Source organism: Thalassophryne amazonica, chromosome 10 (assembly GCF_902500255.1).
Source record: "Thalassophryne amazonica chromosome 10, fThaAma1.1, whole genome shotgun sequence".
Lineage (NCBI taxonomy): Eukaryota > Metazoa > Chordata > Actinopteri > Batrachoidiformes > Batrachoididae > Thalassophryne > Thalassophryne amazonica.
This window is the reverse complement of record NC_047112.1, coordinates 103677025-103690311: the sequence shown is the minus strand read 5'-3', so window position 1 is coordinate 103690311 and position 13287 is coordinate 103677025. Positions and strand designations below refer to the sequence as shown.

Genomic DNA, 13287 nt, shown 5'->3' with positions numbered 1-13287 from the left:
TAGAGCAAGCTGTAATTAGTAAGTCCCTTCGGCTGCTCCCTTGTTTGCACTTGGGGTCGCCACAGCAAATCCAAGGTGGATCTGCATGTTGAATTGGTACAAGTTTTACGCCGGATGCCCTTCCTGACGCAACTCCACATTACACAGAGAAATGTGGCAGGGGTGGGATTTGAACCCGGAACCTTCTGAACTGAAACCAAGCGCATTAACCACTTGGCCACCACCCCTGCTCTACAGCAAGCTGTAATTAAAAAAAAAACAAAACAAAAAAACCCTCCAGTTTTTGCAGTGTAACTTCATTTATGTAGAGACTAATTGGGTGCTAATAATTCCTTCTTAATCACTTGAGGACAGTCTTTATTTTGACAGTGGCACACAGTAAACTGACCTGATGAAATCCTGTGAGATTGAGCTGTGAGATTAACATTTACACTATTAAATTGGATTCTCTGCATTTTGTGTTCTATATTCTCTTTAAAAAAAAAAAAAAAAAGAGCTTGTAAGACAAGTTGACATTGTTACCCTTCTTAGGTCACAATGAACCCAAACTCAAAACGTTCTCTACACTCTACGTTCTTATTCCTAATGAAAGGTATGCACCACAGAACTGGCTCTGCAAGTGACTCTGGCTGCCATTCCAAGCTAAAAGCAAACCAAACTGATATTGCCCTGAATTCTGTCCTCATATTTTTCCCATATTTGGAAATGTTTACCTCCTCATGATGGTTGACAGAGGTTGGAAGAGGGGATGTGAGTCATTTCAGCTGCATAAGGCTGACTAGGGGTGAGAGGATCTTTCCAAGTCACTGCCATTTAGTGAAACTAGCAGTTTTATGTGCTTCAGTTATCTGAAGAGACATTGTGAGTATTCTTTTTTTATTTACCTTTTTAATTTAGCGTGCATGCAGCGGGATAACGCGGTTTACTCTCAAAATACTATTTATTCAAATAACCTAACATAATGAATTGTTCCTTATTTCTTTACATTGTCCAAATATGATAAGCAGAGGGTTGTAGGCTTGAGCCCATATCACTGTCTGTCACAGTCTTAAAGAATGGTTGAGATGTATTTAAAGTGTTGTGTGCATTTTGTGTAATACCAGCAGAAAGAACATGTGCCTGTCTGAAAGTTATGGAAAAGAATGACAGTGGTAACTGATCACTAGAACTGTACAATATGGAGAAACGATCCAGTACTCTTGGAAAATGCAAAGCGACAATTGCTGTGATGAATCGGAGATGAGGTGTGCAGCATCAGTATCTCTAGCTGTCAATACTACTGTGTTTGGGCTGACCGTGCTTGCAGGTGGTATTATTTTATTTATATATATATATATATTTTTTTTTTCTTTTTTCTCCTCACTGTGTCTTACGTGCAAATTGTTGTTTCCCTTGACCAAACACATTTGGTCAACATAATTTGCAGACTACCTGGTTCTATTATTGATGACCTCATTTCTAGTAAAATAATGCTGCACAATGCACAAATATGTCAGGTGGGTTAGAGACACGATCATTGTCAGCTTCCCTTCTGAGTAAAATGTGAGTGGATTTGTGATTAATGAATGAATGAATTCTTTGAAAATGCATGACATTTCTGACGACTGAAAGTGCTCATCGCAAAATGTTTTTCATGTGGAGAGAATGTGTGCTTTTTATTATATCGTGCACGTTTTATTGTATTGTGCACTCGTTTTAAACATCGTTTGAGTAAAACAAGGGCACAATCTACTTAAACTTGGCCACAATTTGTAAAACGCGCACTCAATTTTGTCTTGACACATAAATGTTGGCTATTAGCCAACAAACCAGGAGACAGTGTAATACATTTCCCCATTAGAAATGGATCTGGTCAGGGTGTATCATCATGGTTTGGGCGCACAAGGACATATAGAGAACTCCAGCTGCCCAGCATGGCATCATCTGGCGTTTAAGCACATTTAAAAAGCATGCTGAGGGCGAAGCGTCAGTGACAATTTAGGTCATATTATGAAGTTCATTTTGAATGAAAGGAAAACGTGCGCACGTTTTATTAATTCGAGGGCTCAATTAAAGGAAAACGTGTGCACATTTTATTAATTTGAGGGCTCAATTAAAGAAAAACGTGCGCTCGAATTATCACGGCCAGGAAAACGTGCGCACGTTTTATTGATTTGAGAGCACGTTTTATTAATTTGTGTGTCAATTAAAGGAAAACGTCCGCACAAATTATCATGTCCAGAAAAAAAATATCACTTTAAGTGACCTCTCCCGGGTTCCGTAAAGGAACCGCAGCCACTTTTTTTCACGTGCGCGCACGAACTAATCATCCGTGAAAATAATTTTATTAACTACACAGATGTATAATAAAACAAATGGTGACTGGTTTATAACACAATGATGAGAGAGAGAGAGAGAACCGCAGCCAGCCAGTTTTGTTTTTCTTCTCTTTGTTTACATGTGCACGCGAACATAACTAATGGAGCACAGCAACTCGCTCCGTGTGTCATTAAACGCAGGGAAGACGAAGACAACACACTGGAAATTGTTTTTTTCCTTATTTATTCCTTTATTGGTTCATTCTACTGGTGCTTATAGCTGATAAAACTTGGATAAAGTTACTTGCACCAGTGCAAGTAGAGTATAAAATTACATGCACCGCTCAAATAATACGTGCACAAACTAGCACATGCACGTACTATTTCGAGCCCTGATATTTGTCAAATACATGTGCATCTACAGGCCTGTTGGCTCTTTCAGTACAGAAGTTAAGCAGTATTTGTTTCTTCATGTATTTCATCACAAAACCTATAGTACTACTGATGTATAAAGGTACATTATTTCTGAGCTTGCTTACAGATCTCTGTCTATTTCTGTCTTACTGTTTTGGCACAATGTAAATCACATGGATATCAATGGGAGAAATTGTGCAAATGTTAAAAATTATCCTGGAAACGCATCATAAAATCTAACCAACGCCTTCATAATCCAAATTCTACCTCTCCAAGCAAGTTTAGTGAAATGCATATATGTGTATGTACACACACACACACACATATATACATACATATATATATATATATATATATATATATATATATATATATATATATATATATATACATACACACACACACACACACACACGAGGTCTGTTAGAAAAGTATTTGACCTTTTTATTTTTTGCAAAAACCTAATGGATTTGAGTCACGTGTGCTTGCATGAGCCAACCTTGAACCTTCGTGCGCATGCATGAATTTTTTCATGCCTGCCTTTGTGTGAGGATGGGTGTAGTCTCTCGTCGGATTTTCTTTGCAAGGAAAATGGCGGAACGACTGGAGCAGCGCGACTGCATCAAATTTTGCCAGAAACTGGGCGACAGCCAGGTAGAAACCATTCGGATTATTCAGACGGCTTTCGGTGACGATCCTATGGGCATCACACAGATTAAGGAGCAGTACAACCGGTTTAAAGACGTTCGCACAACTGTAGACGGCGAGCCGCGCTTCGGTCGGCCATCAACATGCTGAAATGACCAGATCATTTCCAAAGTGAACGCTGTGGTGATGTGGGACCATTGTGTGACTGTCTGAGAAATTGCGGAAGAGGTGGACATCAGCACTTTTTTGGCACATTCCACTGTGACAGAAGATTTGGCCATGAAAAGAGTTGCAGCGAAATTCATGCCGATGGCTTCGACACGAAGCTGCCGACGGAGCAAAAGCAACTCCGTGTTGAAGTCTCACAGGACATGCTGTGACATGCCCACCTCTTCCACAATTTCTTGGATGTCACGCGACTGAAAAGCCACTGAAAACTGTCTGAATCTTCCGAATGGTGGAAGAGGTGGGCATGATTTTTTGGAGTCCAGCATGTCTCGCTGTCAAAGCAACATCCCATTCTGCGCTAATCAAAGAATCAAAGCAGCAGCAATGTCTGCATGGACTGTGGAGGAAGGGACTGTGTGAATTTTCACTCCTCTCCACCGTGCTTGCCATGAGCCACGGTACTTCTCCTCCCTGTTTTCGTGGGAACATTGGCAGACACTCCCCAAGTAGAGTGGGGTGTGGCTTTGCTTTTAACTAATGAAGCAATGATGCAACTCTGCTTTGATGGTTTGTTGTATTACTTCGCTTTATCTTAATTTTAAAAGTTTAAAACCCTAAAGAGCATATGTCTGTGAGTAATATTTACCTTTTTTATATTATACCGACCTGTTATGATGGTCTTCTAAAACAGTTGATTGATGTATTTTATAACTTGAAAACGGGACCGATGCTAACGTGTTAGCATGTATATGGCGTTTCAGTGTTAAAGTTAGCATTAAGCTGTTTGCATCTCAGCACAGTTTGTGTGCATGTTTTCTGTATAATAAATAATTAATGGCTTAGTGTTTGTTGTCGTAAAAGAGTCAGCTGTATTACAAATTGTAATTTTTAAATTTATTTTTATTTATATATTAATAATAATAATAATCAGAAGAATCAGAATCGCCTTTATTGTCATTGTAATTTGCATTACAACAAGATTTGAGTGCAACTCCAAAAAGGTGCTTTCCGTGGTGCGATTAATTTTTAGCCAAATAAAAGATTGTGAAATTTAACGGTAAATTATTGAGTATATGCACTACTAATATAAACACAAGGTAAAATAAAATGAAATGTGGACTAAGTAATGTAAAATGAGAATTATATACAACTGTATAGCTATATAATAGCAACAACAAAAGTAATAACTAATATTGCTACAATACAATTTTAGAGAAACAGACCAAAAGAACCTGATAAAACAAAACACAACAGAAAAGGTAAAACTAACTAACAATGAACATAAATAAATAAATATAGAAATAAATGTTTCCTGTGAACACCTAGTGACTCTGACACGTCCACTTCATCCCTGTTTTATTTAAGTTTAATGACAATTTGTTTCGGTCAAACCACATCTAAGCTGTGTTTTTACACAAGAAAAAAATAAAATGCAGTAAACTGCACATTTGTGTCTTTTTTCATGAAAATAACTTATTAAAGATCACATATTACACTTTAGTCAGGCGTTTAAAATACTTTTGCTGTAATATGTTGTCAGTGGTTGAGACAGTTGCTGTAGGCATCTAAAAATGCTCATAATCGGGTGAAATCTGATGGAAATCTCTGTGGTGTGTCTGTGATGTATGTATGTGCAAAATTAAACAAAACACTACTCCAGGTATGTTTTTGACAAGAATATAACATCATAACTTTATTATAAGCTCAAACGTTGATGGTGCATGACAAAGGCCTTTTAATAATAACTCACTTAAAGAAATAATGGCAAAACTCACATGTAAGTAAAACAAACAAACAAAAAAAATGATTAATCGATTACTAAAATAATCGTTAGTTGCAGCCCTAGTTTGTTTTACGAGTGCGAGCATTTTACAGGTTAAATATGAATAAGCCAGTTTTGAGTTTCTTAATGCACATGCGTTTTCAAAACTGGTGACAGTGTTACTTTGTGCACAGCAGAACAACGTTGTCAGTTGCTTTAGGCCCTAATTTTGTATTTTATTGACTGTAAAACCAGCAACACAGCACCCATTTGGTGCATTCACCGGATTAAAACAGATCAAAATACTACAGAAGACAAAGAATTTTTACTTGACAGTTTGAAGTGAGTTTTCTTTGTTTCAGAGGACTTCATACCCATTAAAATTCACCAGAATATACAAAATTTGACTTGCTCTTTTAGAAAATTTATGTGGGGGGATCCCCCAGACCCCCATAATCAATACTCTGTTTTTACTTCACAGATTGAAGTGAGTTTTATTTGTTTCAGAGGGCTTCATACTTATTCACCACAATACACAAAATTTGACTTGGTCTTTAAAAATGTTCTGGGGGAGCACTCCCAGGCCCCCCAGAATCAAGACTACACCCCACCCCCATCACCCTTTTATGTACCTTTATGTTTAAGTTTTGCATTCTTTTTATGCTTTGTCTGTCTCTCCTTAAATGATATTTAAAATAGATTTGTATGCTGTATAATGTGTTTATTGTATTTATTGAAGAAAAAAGAGTGTGTGCCCCCACTACACCACATTTTAGGGAATTGCTGGCATTGATTTTTGCCAGGAAAAAATTTCAGTCAGATGAAAATTTGCTTTAACCCATGAACTACATGTACATGCATCTTTGGTGCATGTTGGACACTTTTTCCATAAAACTCAGCCATTATTTATTAAAAATAAAGTGGACAAAGCTGAAGATGAGAGTTCAAGCAATAAGACACTTGTCATAATTTTTTTTTAGTTACATTTGTACATGTAAACGTAAAGTGATATAGCTTTTAGCCAAGGGGAGTGTTCAAACAATAAGTGACTGATTTATCATTAGAAATTTTCAGCCACTTTTACAATACAAATTTATTACTTTCACTTCAATTGTATTTGGACATTTTACTTTAATGTCTTTTTGTCAGCCTTTGCTGCCAGTCCCTGAGTTATTTTTTTTTTGTTGTTGTCTTTTTATTTTGATGGGCTACTTGTCAACACAAATGCAAAATATGTGTGCGGGTGTGAATGTGTTTGTCTGTGTAGCGTCCTGTCCAGGGCGTACCCCGCCTCGCGCTCTATGACTGCTGGGATTGGCTCCAGCCCTCCGTGATCCTTCATTGGACTAAGCGGTTGAAGATGAGTTGAGTGTGAGATTTGATTTTACCCTAAATTGCATCATTTACAAATGAAAATATAATACAAATGATGCATTTTTAATTACATGGTTAAAGTTTGCAAATACACAAATGAAAAACTTAAAAAAAAATTTACACTAAGATCTAAATTATGTGCTAGTGCTGCATTTTATTTTTAAGTAAAACAGTACAATTTAAGAACCATATGCTCTTATCTGTGAGCTACAAACAGCACTATGACCACTATGGTCAGCTCAGTATCGCACAAAACTTTACATTATTGTTACTATAACATAAACTTCAGCCATTATTTTCAGATTAATTATTTTTTTTAATTTTTTAAGCAGATGTAGATTTTTTTTTTTTTTTTTTCCTGCAGGAAACTGAACACTTGATTTTCTCAGTGAAGTTTCCTTTTCATTTCAGAGGCAGCACACCCCTGATCTCTATATATTACTGGACAGCTCATTGGCCCACACACTGCGTACAATCCGCCGAAGCAGGGCTGGACTGGGGAAATTTTTCAGGTCATTTCAGGGCATTTTTAACCAAGACCAGGCCACCATCAGGTATCGAAAGGGGAAAAAAAATTAAGCCTGCTGTGACAGTGTTTTTTTTTTTGTTTTTTGTTTGGTCCCTTAACCGATCAATGTGCACCAGGAGACTCATACATTTTAACACTATAAGAAGCATTATGAAAAGTTCTCCCGAAATACAGTTATCATAAGCTTATCAAAAGTACGATCTATTGACAGTAGGTCACATTACTTTTTAGACATAATAAGCTGTCATTTCATTCAGCCTTGTTACTTAAATTTAGAAATAGAAATTATATAAAACATTTGTTATAGAAATGCTGTAGGCTATACTATAAATAATATATCATTATTTGTGTGATACAATTCATCATATAAAGCAAGAAATGACTGGATGACTGGACCAATGACTGGATACGAAGGTTGAGCTTTTGAAACTGCAATACACAAAAAGGGCACAAGTTGGAGACAGTTGTCTATCCCACTACAAGCTACAAGTAACCTTTTATTACCAATTTGTGTTGCTAATCAACTTAGAGAATGACTCTCAATTTAAAGTAAAATGTTAGGTATGTGAAATTATGCCAGGACTTGGGAAAATACATTTTAGACAGGGACGCCGTTATACCACGCCACCGCATCGCAGACTGTGCAAAACAGCATACTTCGTATGACCGACGCATGACCGTCACACAAGTAGAATAAAGAAACAACCTGGCGGCGGCAGCATGGTAGCTAGCCATGCACACCATTAGCACAGGTTACATTGCTAGGCTAGGTTACGTGACTGGCAGACTTAGCACGAACGAAAATTATATCCAACCTTAATTCATATGAGTGACCCAGTTAGACAGCACTTTACTTCGGACCAGAAGATCAGAATGTCTCTCTCACACACAGATGTCTGATTTATGAACAAGTTAGGTTGCTGTTCATCAATTAATAGCTGAAGTTAACCTTCACTTACCATCATGACCGTAGTGGTCCCCGCCTCGTCCACCTGTTGAACAACTTCTCCGCCACTTGCTGAGGCTGCCTGCCGCAGATGTGGATGCTCCGCGTCCACGCGAAGCAAACATGTCTGTTATTTTAAGACATTTTGCAGCATCTGCCTGAAGGGCTACTCTCTTCTGATGCCTGGCTCTTTCAGCGCCACCTTTTCTCTTCTTGCCACCATCCATATCGCTCGTTATCGCTCTGTCCGGCACTGGCGCAGGGCTGTACGCTTAGCTTTTTCACTAGGAGCACAAGTGCTCTTAAATGAAAAAATTTAGGAGCACAGATAAAAATTTAGGAGCACTGTGAAATTTCTTGATACAATTTTATTATTAACGCAAAGACACATACTGTACAGAGAGTACCTTTTCTACACACACATGCACATTCTATATGATTCTATTGTTGTATTTATTTCATTGTTTTTTACTTCCTTTTCTATCATTATTTACATCATTGCTTTTGTCCATTTCATTACTTTTTGCTGTGTATTTCTTGTATTATTTTAAACCCTCACACACGCATAACATCCCCGTCCCACTTTTTATACTCAGGTCGCCTGCTACGCTTAGCTACATTCAACCAACGGTCCACAGCACACAGTCTCACTCACACACACACACTCGTCGATTTGTACAGATGTAGGAATGGTTTTCTCTATGGGATATACAGTGGTCTCTCGTTTATCGTGGGAGTTACGTTCTAAAAATAGCCCGCGACAGGCGAAATCCGCGAAGTGGCCAGCTTTATTTTTTACAATTATTATAGACGTTTTAAAGCTGTAAAACCCCTCACTACACACTTTATACACTTTTCTCAATCAGGCATGAACATTTTCTCATGTTTCTCTTGTGTGTAAACACTTTCAAAGTTCAAACCTGAGTATAAAATATACCCCCTATCTAGGGAAAACCTTCAGACAATCACCCCCTATCATGGGCTTTTTTGAATGATATTTTTTTATAATTTTTTACTGGGGTCTGACGCAAAACTACCCCCTTTTTCGAAAATCTCGGGAGATGGTTTGAAAATAGGGCTGCCACAAACGACTACTTTGATAGTCGACTAGTCAACGATTATTTTTGCGATTAGTCGACTAGTCGGATCATACAGAATTTCCTAAATTAAGGTCTGCAGCATTTTCAGAGAAACGTTGGGATGAAAACATGAACATTTCCAAATCAGTGACTATTTCTTAGACTTCATTTACATCAATCATTCAGAAATACAAACAGTGTGGTACTTTATAGTAAATCTGTGTCAGGTAGGCAGTTCTCAAAAACTAAATGTCCATGCTGGAAGGAGACAAGTGAGGGAAGCCACCAAGACACAACTCTGCAACATTTTTATTTTTAGCTTCATTTTACTTATAGTCCCAACTTTTTCTGATTTGTGGTTGTTTGTTGCATTTCTGAAATTACAGAACTGCTTTAAAGAAAAGTGTGAACATTTTGTTGTGTTTTAAAACTTTATGGCGCAAATGCAAACACCAAGCTCTTATAAAGAGGAAAAAATACCTGGACATGTGCAGGAAAACTGATATAAACTGAACAGAACAATGCAAATCAAATCAATTTTATTTATATAGCGCCAAATCACAACAAACAGTTGCCCCAGGGTGCTTTATATTGTAAGGCAAAGCCATACAATAATTATGGAAAAACCCCAACGGTCAAAACGACCTCCTGTGAGCAAGCACTTGGCGACAGTGGGAAGGAAAAACTCCCTTTTAACAGGAAGAAACCTCCAGCAGAACCAGGCTCAGGGAGGGGCAGTCTCCTGCTGGGACTGGTTTGGGCTGAGGGAGAGAACCAGGAAAAAGACATGCTGTGGAGGGGAGCAGAGATCAATCACTAATGATTAAATGCAGAGTGGTGCATACAGAGCAAAAAGAGAAAGAAAGACTCAGTGCATCATGGGAACCCCCCAGCAGTCTAAGTCTATAGCAGCATAACTAAGGGATGGTTCAGGGTCACCTGATCCAGCCCTAACTATAAGCTTTAGCAAAAAGGAACGTTTTAAGCCTAATCTTAAAAGTAGAGAGGGTGTCTGTCTCCCTGATCCAAAGTGGGAGCTGGTTCCAGAGGAGAGGAGCCTGAAAGCTGAAGGCTCTGCCTCCCATTCTACTCTTACAAACCCTAGGAACTACAAGTAAGCCTGCAGTCTGAGAGCGAAGCGCTCTATTGGGGTGATATGGTAATATGAGGTCCATAAGATAAGATGGGACCTGATTATTCAAAACCTTATAAGTAAGAAGAAGAATTTTAAATTCTATTCTAGAATTAACAGGAAGCCAATGAAGAGAGGCCAATAGGGGTGAGATATGCTCTCTCCTTCTAGTCCCTGTCAGCACTCTAGCTGCAGCATTTTGAATTAACTGAAGGCTTTTCAGGGAACTTTTAGGACAACCTGATAATAATGAATTACAATAGTCCAGCCTAGAGGAAATAAATGCATGAATTAGTTTTTCAGCGTCACTCTGAGACAAGACCTTTCTAATTTTAGAGATATTGCGCAAATGCAAAAAGCAGTCCTACATATTTGTTTAATATGCGCATTAAATGACATATCCTGATCAAAAATGACTCCAAGATTTCTCACAGTATTACTAGAGGTCAGGGGAATGCCATCCAGAGTAGGGATCTGGTTAGACACCATGTTTCTAAGATTTGTGGGACCAAGTACAATAACTTCAGTTTTATCTGAGTTTAAAAGCAGGAAATTAGAGGTCATCCATGTCTTTATGTCTGTAAGACAATCCTGCAGTTTAGCTAATTGGTGTGTGTCCTCTGGCTTCATGGATAGCTAAAGCTGGGTATCATCTGCGTAACAATGAAAATTTAAGCAATGCTGTCTAATAATACTGCCTAAGGGAAGCATGTATAAAGTGAATAAAATTGGTCCTAGCACAGAACCTTGTGGAACTCCATAATTAACCTTAGTCTGTGAAGAAGATAGCCCCATTTACATGAACAAATTGTAATCTATTAGATAAATATGATTCAAACCACCGCAGCGCAGTGCCTTTAATACCTATGGCATGCTCTAATCTCTGTAATAAAATTTTATGGTCAACAGTATCAAAAGCAGCACTGAGGTCTAACAGGACAAGCGAAGAGATGAGTCCACTGTCTGAGGCCATAAGAAGATCATTTGTAACCTTCGCTAATGCTGTTTCTGTACTATGATGAATTCTAAACCCTGACTGAAACTCTTCAAATAGACCATTCCTCTGCAGATGATCAGTTAGCTGTTTTACAACTACCCTTTCAAGAATTTTTGAGAGAAAAGGAAGGTTGGAGATTGGCCTATAATTAGCTAAGATAGCTGGGTCAAGTGATGGCTTTTTAAGTAATGGTTTAATTACTGCCACCTTAAAAGCCTGTGGTACATAGCCAGGTAATAAAGATAGATTGATCATATTTAAGATCGAAGCATTAATTAATGGTAGGGCTTCCTTGAGCAGCCTGGTAGGAATGGGGTCTAATAGACATGTTAATGTTTTGGAGGAAGTAACTAATGAAAATAACTCAGACAGAACAATCGGAGAGAAAGAGTCTAACCAAATACCGGCATCACTGAAAGCAGCCAAAGAGAATGATATGTCTTTGGGATGGTTATGAGTATTTTTTTCTCTAATAGTTAAAATTTTGTTAGCAAAGAAAGTCATGAAGTCATTACTAGTTAAAGTTAAAGGAATACTCGGCTCAATAGAGCTCTGACTCTTTGTCAGCCTGGCTACAGTGCTGAAAAGAAACCTGGGGTTGTTCTTATTTTCTTCAATTAGTGATGAGTAGTAAGATGTCCTAGCTTTACAGAGGGCTTTTTTATAGAGCAACAGACTCTTTTTCCAGGCTAAGTGAAGATCTTCTAAATTAGTGAGATGCCGTTTCCTCTCCAACTTACGGGTTATCTGCTTTAAGCTGCGAGTTTGAGTTATACCACGGAGTCAGGCACTTCTGATTTAAGGCTCTCTTTTTCAGAGGAGCTACAGCATCCAAAGTTGTCCTCAGTGAGGATATAAAACTATTGACGAGATAATCTATCTCACTCACAGAGTTTAGGTAGCTACTCTGCCCTGTGTTGGTATATGGCATTGGAGGATATAAAGAAGGAATCATATCCTTAAACCTAGTTACAGCGCTTTCTGAAAGACTTCTACTGTAATGAAACTTATTCCCCACTGCTGGGTAGTCCATCAGAGTAAATGTTATTAAGAAATGATCAGACAGAAGGGGGTTTTAAGGGAATACTGTTAAGTTAAGAAGCTTTGCCAATTATCTATGAAGCCCCACCTCATTTTTTGGACACCTCTCAGACAGCCAGCAATTCAGGGAGAACATGCGGCTAAACATGTCACTCCCGGTCCGATTGGGGAGGGGCCCAGAGAAAACTACAGAGACCGACATTGTTTTTGCAAAGTTACACACCGATTCAATATTAATTTTAGTGACCTCCGATTGGCGTAACCGGTTGTCATTACTGCTGACGTGAATTACAATCTTACCAAATTTACGCTTAGCCTTAGCCAGCAGTTTCAAATTTCCTTCAATGTCGCCTGCTCTGGCCCCCGGAAGACATTTGACTAAGGTTGCTGGTGTTGCTAACTTCACATTTCTCAAAACAGAGTCGCCAATAACCAGAGTTTGATCCTCGGTGGGTGTGTCGCCGAGTGGGGAAAAACGGTTAGAGATGTGAACGGGTTGGCGGTGTACACGGGGCTTCTGTTTAGGACTACGCTTCCTCCTCACAGTCACCCAGTCGGCCTGCTTTCCCGGCTGCTCTGGATCTGCTGGAGGGGAACTATCGGCCGCTAAGCTACCTTGGTCCGCACCGACTACAGGGGCCTGGCTAGCTGTAGGATTTTCCAAGGTGCGGAGCCGAGTCTCCACGTCGCCCAGCCTGGCCTCCAAAGCTACGAATAAGCTACACTTATGCAGGCTGCAGGCTGATTTGACTCCCCATATTTTTTGTATAAATAAATCAGAATAAAATAAGAGGTAACTCACTTTGAAATGAATAAAACATATAGCTGCAGCTTATAATAACTTTGGAAAATAACAAAAATCAGCAGCTTGTATTTTTATTCTGACTCCAGTTCATTTAG

The 13287-nt window shown here is 38.6% G+C and overlaps 1 protein-coding gene across 5 annotated transcripts in view; it reads left to right on the top strand.

Moving 5' to 3' along the window:
• lpp (LIM domain containing preferred translocation partner in lipoma) overlaps positions 1–13287 on the top strand; it is a 489494-nt gene that overhangs the window by 19952 nt on the left and 456255 nt on the right. Inside the window, exon 1 of one of the 5 annotated variants that reach the window (XM_034180669.1) lies at positions 759–861. The exons of 3 other annotated variants lie outside the window; for them this stretch is intronic. The gene's annotated coding sequence lies outside the window, so the exon portion shown is untranslated. Of the gene's footprint in view, positions 1–758; positions 862–13287 lie in introns of those variants that run through there. One more of the 5 variants, XM_034180671.1, reaches the window with a different exon arrangement.